This window comes from Antechinus flavipes, chromosome 2, assembly GCF_016432865.1.
Source record: "Antechinus flavipes isolate AdamAnt ecotype Samford, QLD, Australia chromosome 2, AdamAnt_v2, whole genome shotgun sequence".
Lineage (NCBI taxonomy): Eukaryota > Metazoa > Chordata > Mammalia > Dasyuromorphia > Dasyuridae > Antechinus > Antechinus flavipes.
The window spans coordinates 533,905,562-533,927,942 of record NC_067399.1 but is presented as its reverse complement, the minus strand read 5'-3'; the positions used below and the strand labels follow the sequence as shown (position 1 = coordinate 533,927,942).

At 34.1% G+C, this 22,381-nt stretch overlaps 1 protein-coding gene across 5 annotated transcripts in view; it reads left to right on the top strand.

Moving 5' to 3' along the window:
* Positions 1 to 22,381, top strand: part of LRRC49 (leucine rich repeat containing 49) — a 189,719-nt gene that overhangs the window by 96,388 nt on the left and 70,950 nt on the right. The window contains exon 1 of one of the 5 annotated variants that reach the window (XM_051980752.1): positions 6,290 to 6,427. The exons of the other annotated variants lie outside the window; for them this stretch is intronic. The gene's annotated coding sequence lies outside the window, so the exon portion shown is untranslated. Of the gene's footprint in view, positions 1 to 6,289; positions 6,428 to 22,381 lie in introns of those variants that run through there. 5 annotated transcript variants of the gene reach the window in all.

Sequence of the window (22,381 nt, the reverse complement as noted above, 5' to 3'; positions counted from 1 at the left end):
TCACTTTTTAAGCATAATCATCCAAATTGCTTTGCATAATAGTTGGATCAGTTCATAGCTCCTGCAACAATATATCACTGTGCTTCCTTTTTACAGCTTTCCAACACTGACTATTTTGATCTTTGTCTTTTTTTCTAACTTGTGATTATTAAGTGAAGTCTCATAGTTGCTTTGATTTGTCTTTTACTAATAATTTGGATCAGCTTTTCATATGGTTGTTAATAGTCTGAAATTCTTTTGAGACTTATTTGTATTCTTAGAATACTTATAGTCTGATGTATTTTTACAATAGTACAGTTTTCAAATGGAGTGTGGTTTACAATGATCATATTTTAGGTCAACTGTTTCATGGTAATATATATATATAAGATACCTTAATCTCACCGGTGTCATATTTCCAAATCACATACATATTAGCTTTTTCAAGGAAGGTGTTAGCCATCAGGAGCATCTTTTTTTTTTTTTTTTTTTTTTTTTTGATAGTTGCCTGTTTTACTGTTTTCCTAATTGCTAATGTCCTTCCTTAGGGTCATTTTATTGTGGTGCTAATAGTAGTCTATCTGCTGACTATAGCTATGTATTAATAATAAAAAAAATCCTTCTCTAAAATTTTAGGGCTACTTTTGGGGTTTTGAGTTGAAACCTTCCCCTTGCCAGACTAGTTTTACCATTGTTTTATAAGTTAAATGAGAATTTGAAGAGGCAGTAATGTTTCTGGAAAATACTTATTTAGCCAAGAATTAATGTTTTCAAATTTTTTTCTATTGAGTAAATATGGGAAAAGATCAATCATGGCTAAAGACAAGTAAAAGTAGTTTAATTTAGTTTATATATATATATATATGTATAAATGTATTTTATTTGTTTACATATGTTCATGTGTATATAGTATAGACATATAATAATGAGTTTTTAAAATGTTATTTTAAAAAATAAAAAATTTTATTAAGTAAATGCAACAAATACTATCCCTTCCCCCAACTTCCATACCAGTCAAAATAAATCAAAAGTGTAGTATTATACCGTAAATCAGTTGAGGAGATAGATAAAGGGAGAAAGATGAAGTCACAGAAAGGAATATTGGGGAAAGGGGAGAGGAAAAACCCAGGCTGGGGAATAGTAAGACTTGTAATGTTAAGGAAGAGAATGACACTCAAAAAAGAAAGTTAAGGAAGAGAATGGCCTCAAAAGAATGCTACGAAAGGCATAAGAAAAGAAAGTTTTTGAAGTGCTTATTATTTAGAAATCAACAACTTAAATCATCATCTTGGTCACTTGGTTTATAGACTCCAGTGAAATCTGGATCAATTTTATGTTCTTTATTTTTGATCTTTAAAAGATTCTTAAATATAATAACTATGATTTCTACTCTCCACTGCACCCTCTACCTAGAACATTATTTGGAGAGGCTCTAGCATTATCTTTTTATCTGGATTATTACATGTTGGACTAGAGATTCCTAACTTCTGGCATAGAGATAGATGTTTAAATTGATAGAACCAGTTAGCTGGTTTTTGTGGAAAATGATATAATCTATGCAATTTGGTCCATACTGTGTTTCATAGAATTAGGCCTATTCTGAATATTAGGAAGATACTAAAACTAAAATACTAAATCATCAGTCTCTTTGGGTTACCCTGATATATATTGGACTGCTGGATTTAAAATATTTAGTTTTTAAATGTACTGAATGATTAGAATTAAGGGACAAATCTTTCTTTTTTTGTTATAGAACAATGCTGAGATTGTCAGAATAATTTTCCTCTGGGATTTAGTTTATACTTTTTTTTTTTAATCTAGTGATAGAACTTTCCTTGTGCAACGGGGTTTTTTGTTTAATTTTAAGTACAATGTTATTTATAACTTTAGAGACTTGAAAAGCACTGTTGAAGTATAAGATTTTACTTTTAATGTAAAATCAGTAGGACACAGTAATTAGATTTAAATAAATCTAGAATACATGAAAATTTTTACTAAAAGAAGAATTTATTACTGCTTCAAATTATAATACTGGCAATTATCATGCTATTGGACAAGTATGGACATTTACTTTATAACAACAAAAGATGATTATAGATTGCAGTAGTTGATGGACAACATGTTTGATTGTATTATAACCAGTAAAGTGAGGTATTTTTTTATCACTATTGAGTCTTGGTCACATATTCCATTTTTGGAATCCTTCTCCCAGTCCCAGGATGAAACAGTGATGGCCTGTATGCAGTTGCTTCCTATTTGATAAGAGCCAGTTCTTTCCCATTACTTATATGTGAACAAAGACAAACAAGGTGTTGTTCTTCCAGAGCCTAAGAACTGAAAATTTCCCTAGCAACAGTTAAGAATGGGTATCTATGAATAACATATAAAACCAGTACAAAAAATGAATTGGGGGAGGGATCTCAGGTATTATAAAAGGCAAATTCCACAGGTATAGTTCTCCAGTTGCATTCTAGCTTTTTAATCACAAAATTTTTGCATTTCTATATCACCTTTCAATATGCTGAGAAAGCTGTCAGAGCAGTATCATCACCAGTGTCGAATATTTAGGATTCATTGATTGAGGAGGGCATTTGCAATATGGGGTATATTGACTACTTGAGAGTATTTAGTGCTGTGACTGAAGGATTGTGAAAAGTGCGTAGATGGTTCCCTCTTGTGGACATTTTTTGGAGACAGCTTTTATTGTCAAAGAACTAGGATTTATTCAGTTCTGTGGAAGGAAACTGACATATTGCACATAATTGGGTAAAATGGCCTTGTTATAGCATTAGTTTATGGTAGCAATCAGTAATTGTGGTGATCTATCTATTTGAGGTGAGAGAATTAACTAGAAACTAGAACTAGAAAGTCTTGGAAGCATGGCAGTGTTATACATCTCTTCCTCCTTCTCCCCCCATTTTCATTACAATGAAGTATATTAGGCATTTGTTGCAGTCATGGTTTGTGGCTTGTTACTGTAGCAGAGTCACTCAATGCTAATTGTAAGCCAGATTTATTCTATTTTTGTTTGTCAGCTATTATCTTACTTATATCACAGATGAACCTTCTTCCGATTCTTGTTACAGAAGGAGAGGCAATGTGCCACCTTACCAAGATACTTCTGCTATGGTTATGCTCTGGGGAGCATCTGTATTTCATAGCACAGTAATCTCCCATTGTGGGACAGCTAAGATGGCTGGCTCAAGGCTTGGAGTTGAGAAGGCTCATCTTTCTCAGTTCGAATCCAGCCTCAGATGCTTACTACCTATGTGACTCTGGGCAAGCCATTTCATACTGTTTGCCTTAGTTTTCTCATCTATAAAATGAGCTAGAGAAAGATATGACAACCCAGTGCAGGTATCTTTGCCCAGAAAACCCCCATGGAGAGTCAGACACAACTGAAAAAGGGCTGAACAACAAAAATATTTCATTTTATTGTTGTCCCACAATTTATTTAGCCGTCCCCAATTGCTAGACTTCTATTTTGTTTTTCCTTCTTTACTATCATAAAAAGTGCTGCTATAAATATTTTGGTGAATAAGGGCACTTTTGTTTTTTTTTTCAGTAAGTAACTTTCTAAGGATGTATAAATTGCTGTAGAATTGCTAGCTTCACAGGGTTATAGACATTTTGTTTACTTTTTTGTATAATTCCAAATTAATTTCCAAAATTGTTATACTAATGCACAATCCCCAATATCATAGTATGTCTTTCTTTCCACAACCCCTCCAGCAATGACCATTTCTATCTTTGGCAATTTTGAGGATATGAAGAGTCTTGTATGTGTGTAGGTTATAAAAGATTTTGAACACCAAAGAGAGGATTTTGTATTTCATCCTAGAGGCAATAGCAAACCATTGGAGTTTATTGAGAAGGCGGAGGACATGGTCAGACTTGAGTTTTAGGAAAAGCTCTTTGAGGTCTAAATGGGAGAAACTTGTGGCAGAAAGACCCACCAGCAGGTTCTTGCAGTAGTTCAAGCCTGAGATGATAGGGGCCCTGTGTGGTGACAGTATCAGAGGACAGAAGAATGTGTTTGAGAGATATTATAATGGTAAGATCAATAGGTCTTGGTGGCAGCTTGGGTGTAGGAGGTGAAAGATAGTAACAAGCTGAGGGAGATACCTTGGCTATGAATTTGGGGTGGGGTTGGGAGGTTAATGATGCTCTTCATAGGGGTGGGGAGATTTAGAAGAGAAGAAGGGATAAATATAACGAATTCCAGTTTGGACATGTTAAGTTTAAAATGTCTACTGAATATTGAGTTTGAGATGTCTGAAAGGTAGATGGATATTGGAGATCAATGGGGAGATTAGAGCAGGATAGTAGATTTGAGCAATCAAATCATGCTCCATGATAATTAAATCAGCATCATGGGAATTAATGAGATGATCAAGTAGAGCACTATATAAGAAAAGGAGAAGAGGGCCCAGGACAGAGTCCTGGTTAGTGAGGATGGCCTACATGTGGACCCCGCACTGCAGACTGATCGGAGGAGGACTGGGGAAGTAGTGTATCTTCTGATGCTAGAGAGTATCAGGGGATAATTAGTTGTGTTCAAACCTGCAGAGAGATTGGAGAAAATGGGGATCAAGAGAAGGTCGCTGAATTTGACAATTGGGAGATTAGAGCACTAGTATATCTCCAGCTATAACCTCTCTTGCCTCGGAGACAGCAAGGTTGCCCAGTGAGGAGTGCTGTGACCTTGGAGTCAGGAGGACCTGGGTTCCAGCTGGGCCTTAGACACTTAGTATAGGACCCCGAGCAAGTCACTTAACCTGTTTGTCTTTATCCTCTGGAGAAGGAAATGCCAAGAAAACTCCACGGATACTGTATCCCTATATGGGATCATGCTGAGTTGAACATGACTGAACAATAGCAAAGCTGAAGGAGGAGAATAGTGATAGAAAGCATGGTTGAAAGGAGATGAAGAAGCGAGGAGCTTATAGAAAATAATTTTTTTCTGTAACATATGAGTCAAAATTCTAAGCTGAGAGGGTAGGGAAGAAAAATCTATGGGAAGTTTGGGAAGAAATGAAAAGGGAGAAGACTGAGTTGATAAGACAAGTATAAAAAGATTGAACAGGAGCAATGATGGCCCAGTTGAACTTGTTTAACAAAAAATTGTAGTAGACTCTTTCACAATATTTACATGGTTTTTCCATCATTGTTTAGCAGCAGTTACATAGTAATAAAGATTAGCGGATGATGGAAGTGATACAAGACTGAGGTTTGGCAGGAATCATTGGTAATAGGAGGATAAGGGATTCAAGAAAATAGAGATGACCTGGTTCACCAAGAGATTAAAATGGGGGAAAGAGGAAAAAATAGTTATTTTAGGAGAGATGGCCTGGAGTCAATGTGGATGAAAAGTAGAGTTTGGTAAGATAAGGCAGAGAGAGAAGTGACAAGATAATGGTCACACAAGGGGATTTTTGAATTTGTGTAGATGAAGGTGATATTTGTGGGTGATAACAAGCTCAGGGGTATGATTGTTTTAGTATGTATCTGAAGTAAAATGGAGGAATAGGACATTGAAAGTGAATGTGTTGAAGAACTGAATAGTTACAGTATTTGAGAATGAGTTGTTATATCTGTCAAAGTTCCCTAATATAAGGGCATGAGTCAAGGAGGGAAACTGAGCCAAGTACTGAACTCACTGAGGAAGGAGGGGGAATATCATTCACATATATGGGATATAACCAGATATTCATTGAATAGAAGGCCCCATTTCTCTTTCCAGAAGAGATTGGAGATAAGGCAGGAGATACCATGGGATGGAAAGTGTACATTAGACAGCAGGAGAAAGAATTTCCATTCCCCATAGACTTCTGCCTTCTTCCCTCCGTGCAGGGGGAGAGGGAAAGGCACCATTGAAGGGAAGTTGGAAGGAAGATACTTCCTCTTTGTGCCTGGAGACTCTTATTAACCTATAGACTGAGCTGGCAGACCCAGCAGGAAATGGATATTACAAATTTAGCCTCAATTTGGTTAGAGCCTTCTTCCCACAGTTGTCATGTACCACAGCAGATGATCAGATGGAAGGTTATATCTTAACGTTTCCTTTTCACTGGATGCTGGAGATCTAAAGACATTACTGTAGGGAATAATAGGTTGTGAAAACTCTCCTCTGTTCTTTCCAACACTAATGGTTTGTCCATTAGATGGTGATGAATGATTTGGTCATGACAACCCATTATTTATGTCATAATTGGGTAAATCCTCTATGGGAGATTTATGGGAGTACAGGGACAAGAATTGCACAGAATGAAAAAATGTGGATGGGTTGTGATCTGCACCAATAGAGAATACCCACATGATGAGATCACGGATCCATTGAAGTTTTGACATCCTTGCTAATATAATAAAGTACTGAGTTGTATATAATAGGTAAATAGTAGTTATCTTCTAGAGAAAAAGAGAGCCAGCTCTTCTACTGAGCCTAATGGTAAGAAATAGAAAATCGTTATAGAGATGGAGATATATATATATATATATATATATAAAATACCTTCACTTTTTCCCTAGTCCTTCACCCTTTAACTTCAGAGTCAGGTGAGAAGGAGAAATCAAGCAAGTTCCAGAAGGGTTGGAGGTTATATGACTTTATTTTGGACTCAAACTGAGGACTTTTTATCGAGGAAGGGGCAGAGGTAAAAATAACAAGTAAAATAGGGAGATTTCTCTGTAGTCTGACTGTTCTTGTCTATGTCTCTGCTCAATGGAGTGAGCTGGTTATGGTAAAAAGTCAAAGGTCTCTTCCGGCAGTAAGATAGTTAATAACAAGAAAAGTATTTTCTGTGGGAATTTCTCTACTCCCAGTGCTACTGGGTCCCAGTTTTATGTCCTGTTTCCTGCTGAGGAGGAGACAGGAGGACCTGAGTTCCTGAGTCTTCATCTAAAAGACTGGCCCTACTTGGATGCGTGAGTCTGTTATGAACTCTGTTCGATTGTTTACTTTCTTTGCTCACTGACAGGGAGGAATAAGTCATCTGATTTATGCAATCACAGCTCTTGGGTCAGATATGATCTGGGGCTTCCTTAGTCTGAGAGAACCAGAGAGAGGGTGTGGCATAGCCAAGTAATAGATATCTTATCCTATTTTATTTGTTGCTTTTAATGATTTCTAAGCCAAGAACAGTCTTACATAGAGCAAAGCACATTTTGCCTTTGCTTATTTTGTACAGGGACATATGGGTAGAGAATAGTAAGTTCTGAGAAAAGGCACGCTTGTGGGAGTGGGGCACCAAAGTTGATTATGATTCTGTAAATCCACAGTACTCTATTTCCAATTAGAAACTTGGCCACTCAGGAAAAGACCTGGGGGAATGGAAAGTCATTCATCATGAGAGCCATAGAGAGCTTGGCAATGGCATCTCCCTTCCTAGCCTCCTTTTTCCCCCTACTGCTTGCCAGGATGAGCATGAGCAAGGGAGTCTTTGAGGGGTCCAATCTCTTATTTGCTAAATATATCAGGTTAATGGTTGTCAGCACCACCTTGTTTAAAAATAAATAAATAAATGATGTTGACATCAGGTGGGATTGGAGAGTTCACACTGAAGGGCCTTGATCTTTCCAGTCAGGTAAGAGACAGGTATCCAAAGTAATCAAGAATATCGAGGGAAGTGAAATTAGAAGTCAAAGAAGAGATCTGGAATTGCTCAGTCTGAGGTGGAAGGCTGGTATTGAAGAAATGAAGACAAGAACACTGAACAACTTTTAGAGAAAAGTTTGTTAGCATAAATTTACAAGTAAAGTTTACACAGTTCTACATCTAGAAAGACTTTTAAACTAGGGTTGTGCTACTTAAGAAACAATATTTAAGACATCAAATTCAAATTCCTCTAGTGACTTTTAAGACTGCCCATAATTTTATACCTCTGTACCAATTCAACTCAATTTTTTATTATTTGCTATTGCCTAAACACCTCATTTTTCAAGTCAGTCTTCTTTCAGTTCTAGCCTTCCCCCACTACCAAAGTTTGAATATCATTCGTGACTAACTTTATGCCTGTACTCTTGTCATTTTTTTCAACTTGTAGTATCAATCTCTTTTCCGTAACTGTTCTTATCTTACATAGGCATCAAGATCAAGCTTAAGTTTTATTGTCTTTGTAAAGTTTTTTCTGATTACTTTCTTTTGTTCCAATGGAACAAAAGTTAGTGCGCTGGACTTTTAGATATGTGTTCCAGTCCAGGCTTAGAGATTTCAATTTGTGATCATGGACAAGTCACCTAACCTCTGTCTTCTTCAATTTCCTCAATTGTAAAATCGGAATAGAAACAAATAGGAAGATAATATTTATAAAGTTTATAGTATAAATGTTCAGCACATACTGTTTAAACTTTTAAAAAAAATTTAAAATCTATTTTGATAAACTCCTGGAAAAATATTTATTTTTAACATTTTTTTAGTTTGGAGTTCTTCCAGACTCCTCTTCCTCCCATTGAGAAGACAAGCAATATGATATCTATTATACATGTGAAATCATGCAAAGAATAGTTCCATATTAGCCATGTTGCAAAAAGAAAAAAAGCAAAAGAATAACCTACAAGAATGCAAAGAAAATATAGACAGTCATGAATATATAATCTTTTCTATTCTTATATATGCTTTCTTGAAATGGAAATTTATTGTTACATTTTTTGAATCTTCCCAATGTTCTCCTGGGCATAAGACAATATTGTGTGGTTTTTTTTTTTAATTTCCCTTTTCTATCTTTTTCTATTTTGAAAATTATTTTATATTTAGTTTTTTTTAACATGTAAAAATAAATATTTAAAAAGAAAGGGAAAAAATTTACTTCAGATTGTACTTCAGAGTTTATCGTCTCTCTGAGTGTAGATAGCAATTATTATCCAATGAGGGCTTTGGAATTGTCTTATCAGAGTATCTAAGTCTTTCCCAGGTAATTATTGTTACAGTATCACTGCATGCAATGAATCTTCTAGATCTGTTCACTTCTCTGCATCAATAAGCCTTCCCAGATTTTTTTAAAAATTTATTTATTTATTTGATTTTTTTTATTATATCTTTTTTTGACAGAACATATGCATGGGTAATTTTCCAACACTGACCCTTGCAATCACTTCTGTTCCAACTTTTTCCTTCCTTCCCTCTACCCTTTCCTCTAGATGGCAGGCAGTCTCATACATATTAAACATGCGAAAGTATAGCTTAAATACAATATATGTGTATATATTTATACAGTTCTCTTGTTGCACAAGAAAAATTGGATTTAAAAATTCCCAGGTTTTTTTAAACCATCCCCCTTATCATGTTCTATAGCACAATAATATTCCATCACAATTATATTTGTTGCTATCAAAAAGAACTGCTGTAAATATTTTTGTATGTATAGGTCTTTTTTTTTCCCCTTTGATCTCGGGAATACAGACTTAATAGTAATATTTCTGAGTTAAAAGAATGTGCATAGGTTCATAGCCTTTTGGATATAGTTCCAAATTGTTCTCTAGAATGATTGGACCAAGTCACAAGTACACTAACAATGCATTAGTGTTCTGAATTTTCCATATCCCCCCACTCCCAGTATTTGTCATTTTCCTTTTCTGTAATGTTAGGCAATCTGGTAGATGTGAGATGGTACCTCAGAATTGTTTGTTTCCATTTCTCTCTAATCATTAGTAATTTAGAGCATTTAAAAATATAACTATATATAGCCTTGATTTCCTCTGAAAACTTCCTGTTCATATCCTTTGACCAATTATCAATTGGGGGAGTGGCTTTTATTTTTTTAAAATTTGACTCAGTTCCCTATGTATTTAAGAAATGAAGCTTTTATTAGGGAAATGCTGTAAAATGTTCCCTCCCCCCCCAGTTCCTTGCTTTCCTTCTAATTTCCCCTTTTTAATTCAATGTAATTGAATTTTACATTTTACTTCTCCTGATTGTGTCTGTCTTCTGGCTCATCATAAACTCTTCCTTTATCCATAGATCCAGCAGGTAAAATTTCCTATGCTTCCCAATTTGCTTGTGATATAAAACCTTTATGTCTAAATCATTTACCCATTTTGACCTTATCTTAGTATATCATGTGAGATGCAGATCTATGCCAAATTTCTGTCAAACCACTTTCCAGTTTTCCCAGCAATTTTTGTCACATGGTGATTTTTTTAACCCCCAAATCATGCACGTTTGAGTTTACTAAGCACTAGGTTCCTATGATCACTTATTACTGAGGGTTGTATAATCTACCCCTCTATTTCTTAGTCAGTACCAGATTGTTTTGATGATTATTGTTTTATAATATAGTTTTAAATTTAGTAACTGCTAGACCACTTCACTTTTAAAAAAAAAGTATATTGATATTTTTAACCTTTTGTTTTTCCAGATAAATTTTATTACTTTTTCCCTAGTTCTGTAAAGCAATTCTTTGGTAGTTGGTTGGCACAGCACTGATTTAATAAATTAGGCAGAATCGTCATTTATTATATTGGCTTAGCCTATCTAGGAACAATTAATATCTCTCTAATTTTTAAAATCTGTCTATTTGTGTGAAAAATGTTCTTTTGTTATGTTCCTATTGTTCCTGGGTTTGTTTTGGTAAACACATTCCCAAGTATTTTATATTGTCTGCAATTATTTTAAATGGAATTTCTCTTTGTATTTTTTCCTGCTATGTTTTCTTGGTAATCTATAGAAATACTGATAATTTATGTGGGTTTATTTTACATCCTGTAGCTTTGTTGTTTCAACTCATCTGTTTGTTGCTTCTCTTAGGCTCTCTAAATATACCATCACATATCATCTACAGAATGATAGCGGTTTTTTTTCTTCTTGTTCTTATTCCTTTGATTTGTTTTTTCTTCTATTGTTATAATAATTAGCATTTCGATAATTTTATGTTCATTGATGTTGCATTTACTTTTTTCATTTTTTATGTTGGTAGTCTGGTTTTCTTTCTTTTTTAAATCAGGGTTTATCTATAATATTGTTTTCTTTCATAAAGCCAGTTCCTAGTTTTGTTTTATTAGTTGTAAGTTTATTTATTAGATTTCTAATTTATTTTTTCTAGTTTTTTAAAAATTTCATAACCAAACATATGAATAATCTGGAAAAAAGGAAGGTCAGGTTTTATATTAAATGACAGTCTTTGGAAAAGTATGCATTTATCTTTTTGCTATCCTGTAGATCAGAGCTTCTTAACTGTCTTTTGGACCCCTTTAGCAATCTAGTGAAGTCCATAGACCTTCTTTTCAGAATCTTTTTAAGTACATAATATGAAACAGTATTACAGAGGAAGAGTAATCATATTGAAATATATTTATCAACATAAATATTTTTAAATATTCTTGGATCCTAAGATAAGATGCACTGCTGTAGAGACTAGTGTGTCTACAAATGTGACAAAGAGAATGTTGTAGCCACCACTATCCTGGTATGATTGTTCCATTTCTGGTTATTTAAAAATATCTGATTATAATTTTCTCTGATTAGGTAGTGCATCATAAATTTTCATTAGGGGTACATGTATGGGTGTATTTGAAAAGATATTTTGTTTGGCTAGGGAAATCCTTTAGTGTAATGATCTACTTTGTCAAAACATTTCTGGAAACACCTGGCATGTTTATTGGTAGAATGCATTGCAAATGGAAATGAAATTCTACAATCAGTTTCTTCTATCAAATATGGATTTATTTTACTAAAGCTATTCAAAGTACACAGACTTAAGTATGAATGTCAACACTAACAGCTGATTTGGCAGTAGTTGGTAGGGCACCTTCCAAGGTTAACAAAGATTTTCCATTCCTATCTCTTTATTTTTGCTGCACTTCAAATACAGATGCAGAACAGATGGAGTTTTAAAGCTCATCTAAATTTTCAGAGTTTGTTTAGTTTGTCATGATATGCATTTGTAAAATACAACATGTTGTTTTTTATGTATCTGGAATTTTTTTTAAGGATTCAGGGAAGAATTTTTTCCCTTCTTAGTAATTAATATATAAATTTAATTCGACAAAAGAATAGTTGTTGGATATAGCTAGAAATTTTTATGATGTTAATTTCAAAATCTATTTAACGCTAAGCAAGTTATAGCCTCTCTCCAGACATACTTGTAATTAAGCTATTATTAAACACTATATGCAATGTGAATTAAACCATATTATTTGTATATATGCTTCTGAATTTGCTGAGAATCTCTGTTTGCTGAAAAGGATGGGCAAATTCAACTCAACAAAAATATATTAAGTGACTGCCTTGTACAAAATGCTGAGCAGATAAAAGATGAAAAAAGCTACATAGTCCCAGGCTTCAAGGAGCCAACAGTCTAGTAAAAGAAGATAAAACAGAAATGCAAAAAACTATCAAAGTTAGAATATAAAATATGTAGGAGAGATCAAACAGTGACTTGACATTCAAGGAAAACATCAAGAAGAGAAAATGATTAAACAGTGTCAAAAGTCAAGTGCTCAGTGCTTCCAATGCTGCTGAGAAGTTAAGGAGATAAGGATTGAGATTAGACCATTATATTTGACAATGAAGAATTCATTGGTGACTGGAGAAAGCAGTTTCACATGTAACATTGTACTCTACTTTTCTCTAGAGGATTGTGTTCTTCTACAGTTTCATTTTAGTCTACCTTTCTCTAGAAATCCTCATTGAGTTCTGGGTACCACTTTTTCCCCACTTAATAGTATCTTTTTTTTTTCTCTAATTACATATAAAGATAGTTTTCAATATTCATTTTTGTAAGATTTTGAGTTTCAAATTTTTCTCCCTCACTTCCTTTCCTTTTCCTTTCCCCAAGACAGCAAGCAATCTGATATATGTTATACATGTACACTCATGTTAAGCCACATTAGTCATATTGTGAAAGAAGAATCAGAATTTAAAGGAAAAATTCTAAGAAAAAAAAAAAGTAAAAATATCATGCTTCAATCTGCATGTTGACTCCACTGTGCTTTTCTCTGGATGTGAATAGCATTTTCCATCTCAAGTCCATTGGAATATCTATATTTTTGTCCTTTCCCCTTTTTTATGATCTCTTTGGGATACAGACCTAGCAGGGGTATTGTTGGATCAAAAAATTTGCATAGTTTTATAGTCTTTTGAATATAGCTCCAAATTGCTTATCAGAATAAAAGTTGGATTCACAATTCAATCAACAGTGCCTTAGTATTCCAATTTTCTCATATCTTCTCCAAAATTTATCATTTTTCTTTTCTGTCATATTGGCAAATCTGATAGGGATCACAATATTATTTTAATGTAATTTGATATGCTATAAATTTTAATAAATATGAAACATTTGTGTATTTATAGATTTTTTTAAATGGCATGTCTGTCTTATATCTTGGACAGGAAATCTTAGAAGAATGGAAAAGATAATAAGGATATAGGTGAACATTGACCTATATGCTTCTTTTCTCATTTCTATAAAATAATTTTTACATCAGTGACATTCTAAATAACATGATGAGGAAATATACAGATTTTCATAGGCAATTTCCTTTTTTTTAAAAAAAAATATTGATGTCTTTGACTTTTATGTTGCCTAAATTTCTGCCTGATTGCCTCTTTTGCTCCCTCCAAAAAAACCATCCTATGAAAAATTCTAGGGGAAGGGGGAAAGATAAAAAAAAAAAGAAATTCATCAAAACTGATCCAAACATCATCTTTTCTACTTAATTGTTCTAATTACTTTGTGTATTATTTTCCTGATTGTTTACTTTATCTACATTAATTCATGTAAGTTTTTCCATGCTTCTCTGTCTACATCTTATTTCTTGTTTCTCATAGCATAGTAATATTCCATTTCATTCATGTGCTATAAGTTTAAATCATTCCTTAATTGATGAGATGTCTATGTTGTTTTCCTATTCTTTGCTACCACAAAAAGTGTTACTATCATATTTTAGTTTGTTTTAGGACAGTGTTTATATCAGTAAATGACCACCTGAGGGCATATGGTTAGCTTTAGAATCTTGGAGTCAAAGGATATGGACATTTTATTCACTTTATTTGCATAATATCATATTGCTTTCTGAAGTGGTTGTATTGATTCACAGCTCTATCAATAACACACTAGTAAACCTATCTTACCATAGTCTTGCTGATATTGATGTTTTGTCCATTTGCTGGTCTCAAAGTGAAACCTAAGAATTGTTTTGATTTTCATTATTTTTATTTGTTATTTAGAGTATTCTTTTATATAGTTGTTAATAGTTTGCAGGTTTTTTAACTGTTCATGTTATTTGACCACTTATCTATTGGGGAATGGTTTTTATTCTTAAATAATCATACACATTGTTTACATATCTTGGATCTCAAATTCTTATCAGTAATATTTGTTAGACAGATTTTTTTTCTTGTTAGCCATTTCCCTTGCTTCTCTTTTTAAGTTTTAGTGGTATTTTCTTTAATTTAGAATACATATCTATTTTGAATTTATTGTGGAATATGTTAGTCTGAGTCTAATTTCTGCCAGACTAGTTTTCAATTTTCCAGCAGTTGTTATTATATATGAAATTCTTCCTAGAACATTTTTATTTTCAGATCTATCCCGTATTGGGTTATTGAATTCTATGTTTCTGATTCTTCTTTCTCTAGTTTGTTACACTGATATACTTTTCTGTTTTTTAACCTGTACCAAATGTTTTTGATAACTTGTGCTTAATAAAGGTGGGAGGTAGAAGAAGGGAAATCCTATAGGCACTTTTCTGTAGTCAGCCACATTTTCATGGCCAAACAGTTGCCTGAGAAATAGAGATCTGTAAGTTGCCATAGTATTTATTTTTTACCGATTTAAGGGAAAAAATTCCAATCCATTCACAACATAAGTCCTAAAAACTGCGTTAAAGAAGCTCCTTCTTGTATTAATGGATTGGAATCATATGAAACCTATGACTAAGGCTAGAGTAATAAACAGTGATCCAGTAAGTATTGATGTTAAATGGAGTGTTAAATAGGGAGATATGTTCCTCAGAGGTGGAAAATTTCCTCCACAGGGTTCAGACAGAAGAATTTCCTTCAGATGATTCAGTTTTTAACATTGGATGAATTGCATGCATCTCAGAATATTGTAACACTTTCTCATTAAAATCCAGAATATTTGGGTTAGCCATATTAGAAAGATAAAGTTGATTAAAATACACACACACACACACACACACACACACACAGCCCAGTTTATGTCAGGCAGCTGATTGAGCACAATAGCCTATTAATATTAAGTTAGCCCTTTAGTAAACACACAATACATAGAGAATAATTAAGTGACCCAGAATTGATTAGCAGGACTTTAGCTGGACCATATTTGATAGATCTCATACTAATTTCAGTCTTCTCACTGTTTAGTCTTGTTCCCTTAATCACCAGTATTCTTTTATGGTGCTTTATTGCTATAAATCATTGAATACTACAGTCCTAGAAGAACTGAAATTCCAGCGAAACTAAAGGGAATAGAAAAATATGTGGTAGGTATTAGTCAACTGTAGGATGTTATCATCACTGATAAATGGATGAAAAGTGGTGTAAGACTTAATTGAAGGACTAAATATAGATTGTAAAGTCCACCTGATATTCAAGTTTATAAATGGCATGGTGTTGATTGCATTGATTCCTGGAATTGCAAAGTCTCCTAAGTAAAATTGTTAATCACTCAAAAGAACTCAGTTTGCACAGGAAAAATCAAGTATATCAAGAAAGACTATTGGCCAAACTATGATGTATAATTGGGTGAAAAGCTTATTAACATCATCAGTAACTTTAACATATTATAAATGGACAGTGAGGCCCAAGATTAAATGAGCTAAGAGTGTCCTATGAGAAATGGCACAGTTCTTTAATGAAGTGGTGGAAAATTTGAACTTGTATTCCTAGTGCTTAGTACAGTCCCTGGCACATAGTAGATAAATAAATAAACATTAGCATTAGTGATTTAAAAGATTTAAAAGTGATTAAAAGTATACCCTCTAGACCCAGAAAAGGCTAAGTGAGAAAAGGACTATTGTGGAAGGAATCTCTGGAGAATCCATTCCTGAATCTCTGGAATTTTCTGCCTCCACTTTACCACAGCTACTTTCTCACCATGAAGATGTCTTTGTCCTTCTAATACTCTCTTCTACTTAGTGAATTTTAACTTAGAATCCCCATTTGAGGAAATTATCAGTCCAGCTATGCTTACTTCTCTACTGATTCTACTCTTTAAGTTTGTGGATTTTTTGTTTGTTTTGGAAACAGTATTTTGTTTTTTCCAATTACATTTAAAGATAGTTTGCAACATTAATTTTTTTATAAAGTTTTGAATTCCAAATGTATTCTCCTTTCCTATGACCCTTGCAAAAGACACCCTGAAATTCACTGTAATAACAGGAGTGGAATAACTTACTTAAAAAGAGACTATTTGAGATATGTTCTCTTATATATACATATGACTAATTGATATATGTTCTAATGATTACGTGATTCCCCCATACTTAAGTATGCTGATAATGGGGTATGGAATCAATTAAAGGAAAACAGAAAATTAACCTCAATCCATGAAAAAACTCAAAAGACTCCAAGATCAAGTATTGATTCAGGGATTATTGTGTCTTCTATAATTCTCTTTAGAGTCTTGGGGGTGATTCTGGCTCACCTTGTTGTATGGAGTTGAGAGTTAGAATGTAGAATGTGCCTTTCCCATAGCTCAGTCCATATTTCTGCTTGATTTCCCTCCCTAAAGACAAGTCTACTCTAATGACTTTTAGGGAAGTCAGACTGCAGAAAATGAGAAAGATGCTTGAAGACTATGAAAGTATCTTTTATACCACAGCCATCTGTATGGGTGTGGTTGTACTCATCTTTCTGACTTTTTGTTGGGCTTCATGGCATGGGACATATAAGCAAAAGGGTAAAAGATTGAAGAAGAAACTTAGTTGTCTTCAAATTGTTCTTTCTGTCATAATACAAGATGGTACTACATGGTACTCCTGAACACAACATGGGCCCCTGTTATATATACAGATTTATACAGACAAATGTAAACATACATTTTAATCCAAATGCTGTTCTTTGAATGTGTACTATCACTTGTGAAAATGGGGATGATAGAAGGGGCATTCTGTTGGAGAAGTAGAATACAAGGGGATTTAGCACATAGTGGGCTCTGCCTTGTTTTAAAGAGAGGCTACTTCATTTTATGAGATAAAGAAGTGAAGGTGAAGATAGTGGCAGAGGATATCTGGGAGACAGGAATTGAGGAAGGAGTAGTAGTTCTGGACTATGGTCTCAACTTGTTTTGGGTAGAATATGAGACAAAGGTACTCAATTGAGGGAGTAGAGGCAGTGGCAGCTATGGAAAATTTGAGGAAGGATGGAAAAGGCTTGAGTACGATAGTGAGTTATTGGATTAACATTTAATAGGGTTAATAGTTAATTGGGAGATATGAAAGGATTTCTTTGCTGCAGTGAAAACTCATTTGAGATAATGTAACAAATTTGTAGTTGATCCACTCTGCAGCTTCATGATATTCCCTACCTTCTTTTGGCAGCTGGTAAATAGGAGTAAAGGCATGAATAGTGGGAGGTAGATGATAGGATAAGGGGACAATGGATTTTTAGAAATTATTAGGTTCATGAAAGGATAAAGATGGAAAAGAGAGAAGATTGTAGCCTGTTCAGAGATAATGTCTTAGGAAAGGGATTTAGGGATAGAACAAGGCAAATCCTGACAGTGGTCATATAAAAATGTATGTGTTTCATCATCTGAAAAATGCTTGTTCATTTCCTTTATCCATGGGTGAGTGATTTAATTCTTCAGAGTCTTAAGCAGTTCTTTAAATTTTGTAATTTACAAAAAAAATTTTTTTTTCATCTGCATTGATGAAAGGAGTTTCCGTTCTGATTTTATATATTATACAGAATGTAAGTAGCAATCATTTCTGCTTTTACTAGAAACCTTGACTCTTCCACTTCCAGATTTATTTATTTATTTGGTTGGTTTTTTGACTAGGTGAAAGAGGAGATTCTTTGCCTCAATTGCTATCTAGACTTACTTAAATTCAATTCATTTGTATGTCATGGCATTATCTCCCTAAAGTCATGGTCCTCTTGGAGAATGAAGGATAAACAATACGAAGGGATTGAGGCATTATGGTGAGAATGAACAAACTTTGGAGTTATAAGGCAAAAGGAGAGGCAGAATGCAATAATTATAATTAGATAAGGGAATTTCAGAGTTTATAAACATGGAATTGGAATGTGTGAGGGTGGTGGCAAAATCAAAAGTATGACCATCTCTGTGACTAAGATGGGTGGAGTAAGTCATGGGAAATTAGGAGTAGATAGTCTTTATTAGATACTGTCTTCTCAGAATCTTCTAAGTTTTCCCTCTTTTGAAAAGGACCCACATGTGCAAAAATGTTTGTGGCAGTCCTTTTTGTAGTAGCAAGAAACTGGAAACTGAATGGATGCCCATCAGTTGAAGAATGGCTGAATAAGTAATAAGTATGAATGTTATGGAATATTATTGTTCTATAAGAAATGATCAGAAGGATGATTTCAGAGAGGCTTAGAGAGACTTACATGAACTGATGCTAAACAGGCAATAAGAACACGGCAGTAGCAAGATTATACAATGATCAATTCTGATGGATGTGGCTCTTTTCAACAGTGAGATGATTGAGGCCAGTTCCAATGATCTTGTGATGAAGAGAGCCATCTTCACCCAGAGAGAGAACTGTGGGGACTGTATATCACAACATAGCATTTTCATTCTTTTTGTTGTTTACTTGCACTTTGTTTTCTTTCTCATTTTTTCCATTTTTGATTTTTTTGTACTGTAAGATAATTGTATAAATATGTATACATATACTGGCTTTAATATATTTTAACATGTTTAACATAAATTGGATTACTTGCCATCTAGGGAGGGGGTGGAGGAAAAGGGGGAAAATTTGGAACACAAGGTTTTGCAAGAGTCAATGTTGAAAAATTATCCATGGGTATGTTTTGAAAATAAAAAGCATTAATTAAAAAAACTGTCACTCTTTCTTATTGTAGAGTCTGGAGCAATAGAATAATACAGTACCAGTTCTGACCTTGTCAAAGCACAATAAACAAGTGCCCTCTAGCCACAGCAGTTTTTGGATAAGGAAGGTTTGGTAGAAAGATATAAGCTCAAGTTTCCCCTTCTACCAAGCATTGGGTTCAGATTCAGAAGGCTGACAACAGTATATGGATAGCAAAGAAGTACATTAGTTAAAATAGAATTCAAAAAAATCAGAAACAAAAGGCAAAGTTTACTTTATGGTTGTTGTTTTTTATTTTGTTTTGAAACACATCTGCCAGTATTTAAATGAAATCCTCCAGCATGAACCCTGCCTAGCTAAGGAAATTTTTGTTTAGAAATCGAACTAGCTGTTTACCTCTTTGTTTGTTTAATGGAGATAGGGCTAGAATCAGTTCTTCCCTTTCATGTTGTGCTTTCTTGACTCTCTGGGCCTTGGGTTTATTGGAAGAGTTAGTGACTGGAACCACCTGTATTAGTCTAGTGATGGTGATACCCAAGGTATCGGTACAATAAAATATATTTATTAAATGCTTGCTGAATAACAGAGTGCTGTGTCAGCCATGAGGGGATATAGGAAATTTAGACAAGAAATTCATGACCATAGAGTTTTAAATTGTTAGGATGTGATGAAAACACAAAAGTTATATTAGAAAGTAGTGCATAGGTACAATAAGAAGATACAGAGACATGCTAATTGAGCTGAAAAGAATCAGGGAAGACTTCTTTGGAAAAAATCATGTGGGACCATTTGAACCATATTATGCCAGTATTGCCCATGGGGTTTTCTTGGCAAAGATACTGGAGTGCTTTGCTATTTCTTTCTTCAGTGGATTACAGCAAACAGAGATTAAGTGATTTTGCCTAAGATCACATGGCTAGTAATTGTCTAAGGTCAAATTTGAACTCTGGTGTTCCTGACTCTTGGACCAGCGCTGTATACACTAAGCCATCTAGCTTTTCCTCATCCTTGAACTACCACTTATCAGATGTTTGCTATTTCTTATATCACTTCTGATCCAGAGTTCAATCTTTAGCATTTTTCTTATCATCTTGGCTTTATGTGCACTTGTGAGATAGGGTAAATTAAGATATAATTTTTATTTGTTATAGGTCCTGAAGATAATAGAGGATCGTTTAAATTTTTTTTTAAATAACTTTTTATTGACAGAACCCATGCCAGGGTAATTTTTTACAGCATTATCCCTTGCACTCACTTCTGTTCTGATTTTTCTCCTCCCTCCTTCCACCCGCTCCCCCAGATGGCAAGCAGTCCTTTACATGTTAAATAGATTACAGTATATCCTAGATACAATATATGTGTGCAGAACCGAACAGTTCTCTTGTTGCACAGGGAGAATTGGATTCAGAAGGTATAAATAACCCAGGAAGAAAAACAAAAATGCAAGCAATTTATATTCATTTCCCAGTGTTCTTTCTTTGGGTATGTATAGCTGCTTCTGTCCATCCTTGATCAGTTGAAACTGAATTAGCTCTCTTTATTGAAGAGATCTACTTCCATCAGAATATATCCTCAAACAGTATCATTGTTGAGGTATATAATCTCCTGGTTCTGCTCATTTCACTTAGCATAAGTTCATGTAAGTCTAGCCAGTCCTCTCTGTATTCATCTTGCTGGTCATTTCTTACAGAGCAATAATATTCCATAACGTTCATATACCACAATTTACTCAACCATTCTCCAATTGATGGGCATCCATTCATTTTCCAGCTTCTAGCCACTACAAAGAGGGCTGCCATAAACATTTTGGCATATACAGCTCCTTTTCCCTTCTTTAATGTCTCTTTGGGGTATAAGCCCAGTAGAAACACTGCTGGATCAAAGGGTATGCACAGTTTGATAACTTTTTGAGCATAGTTCCAAATTGCTCTCCAAAATGGCTGGATGTGTGAGTCGTTGAAATTTTTGGAATGGGAAAAGATGATATTAGGGGGTTTAAGATGAAGAGAAAGGTAAAAGAGGCTATTTAATTAAAATGGTCTAAATTTTCCAAGTAATGTAAATGCTAAGACTATTAGCTGGGAGTGTGGGAATATATGGGAAACCTGCAGAGAGAAGATGTTGTCGAGAGTGGGGAAAATGTATGTTTAAGTGAGTTAGGGAAACAATTAGAGAGCAATAAAAAGATTGTCTTGCTACAATGAGGGCCTGGTTAAAAATGGATAGATAACATGAATATATTATAAATTCATATACCTAATCAGTGTGGTAGTGTAACATTTCAGATCTGTTTACCAGGATATGAATAGGAGTGGATGAGACAGATGGTAGGTGGCAAAGGCTGAGATTTGATAAAAAATGAGTATTGATAGGACAGGAAGTCCAAAGGATTGAGAATAAAAGACAGTATACAATCGAATTGATTAATTATGGAGTCAAGATTGAAAAGGGAAGGAAATGAAGTCAGGGCAAAAGTAATAACCTGAATATACTGCAACATATTTAACATATATAGGACTGTTTGCCATCCTGGGGGGGGGGGAGGGAGGGAGGGGAAAAAACGAAACATAAGTGATTGCAAGGGATAATGTCGTGTAAAAATTATCCTGGCATGGATTCTGTCAATACAAAGTTATTATTAAATAAAATAAAATTTAAAAAAAAAAAGTAATAACCTGAGAAAGTACTGCACAATGGAAGGATTATTGATCTTGATGAAGATAAAAGAATAGATTTAAGAAGGATCAGACATAGGAAGAAATAGAATGATAGGCCATTATGATCAGGTAAGGGAATGTCAATGTCAGTATATTTAATTAGAGAACTGTAACATTTGTATGTAATGATGAGATCCAGTGTGTGAATATTCATATGTATAACTGATATAACATGGGACTGAGGAATTGGGAAGTTAAGGAGTCTTAAGGAACATCAAGACTGATGTTGAAGTCTCCTTGAATAAGAGCAGGAGTTGGGGAAGAAAGGAAGATGGGGAGGAAGGGAAGATAGTATTGAACTCTTTTTAAAAAAATATTGTTTTATTTTGTTTTAATTATACATGTATAATAACTTTTTAAATATACATTTCTTTTTGAATCATTATGGGATAGAAAAATGAGAACAAAAGGGAAAAACCATGAGAGATTGAAAAAAAAAAAGAAGTGAAAATAGCATGTGTTGATTTACATTCAATATCCATAGTTCTGTTTCTGGATGCAGATGGCATTTTCTATTTAGAGTTTATTGGCCTTGATCACAAAACTAAGTCTTTTATAATTGATCATCGCATATTCTTGCTATTACTGGGCACAATATGTTCCTGGTTCTGTTTCAGGCCTCTCTCTGGGCCTTTCTAAAATCAGCTTGTTCATCATTTCTTATGGAACAATAACATTCTATTACATTCATATACCATAACTTATTCAGC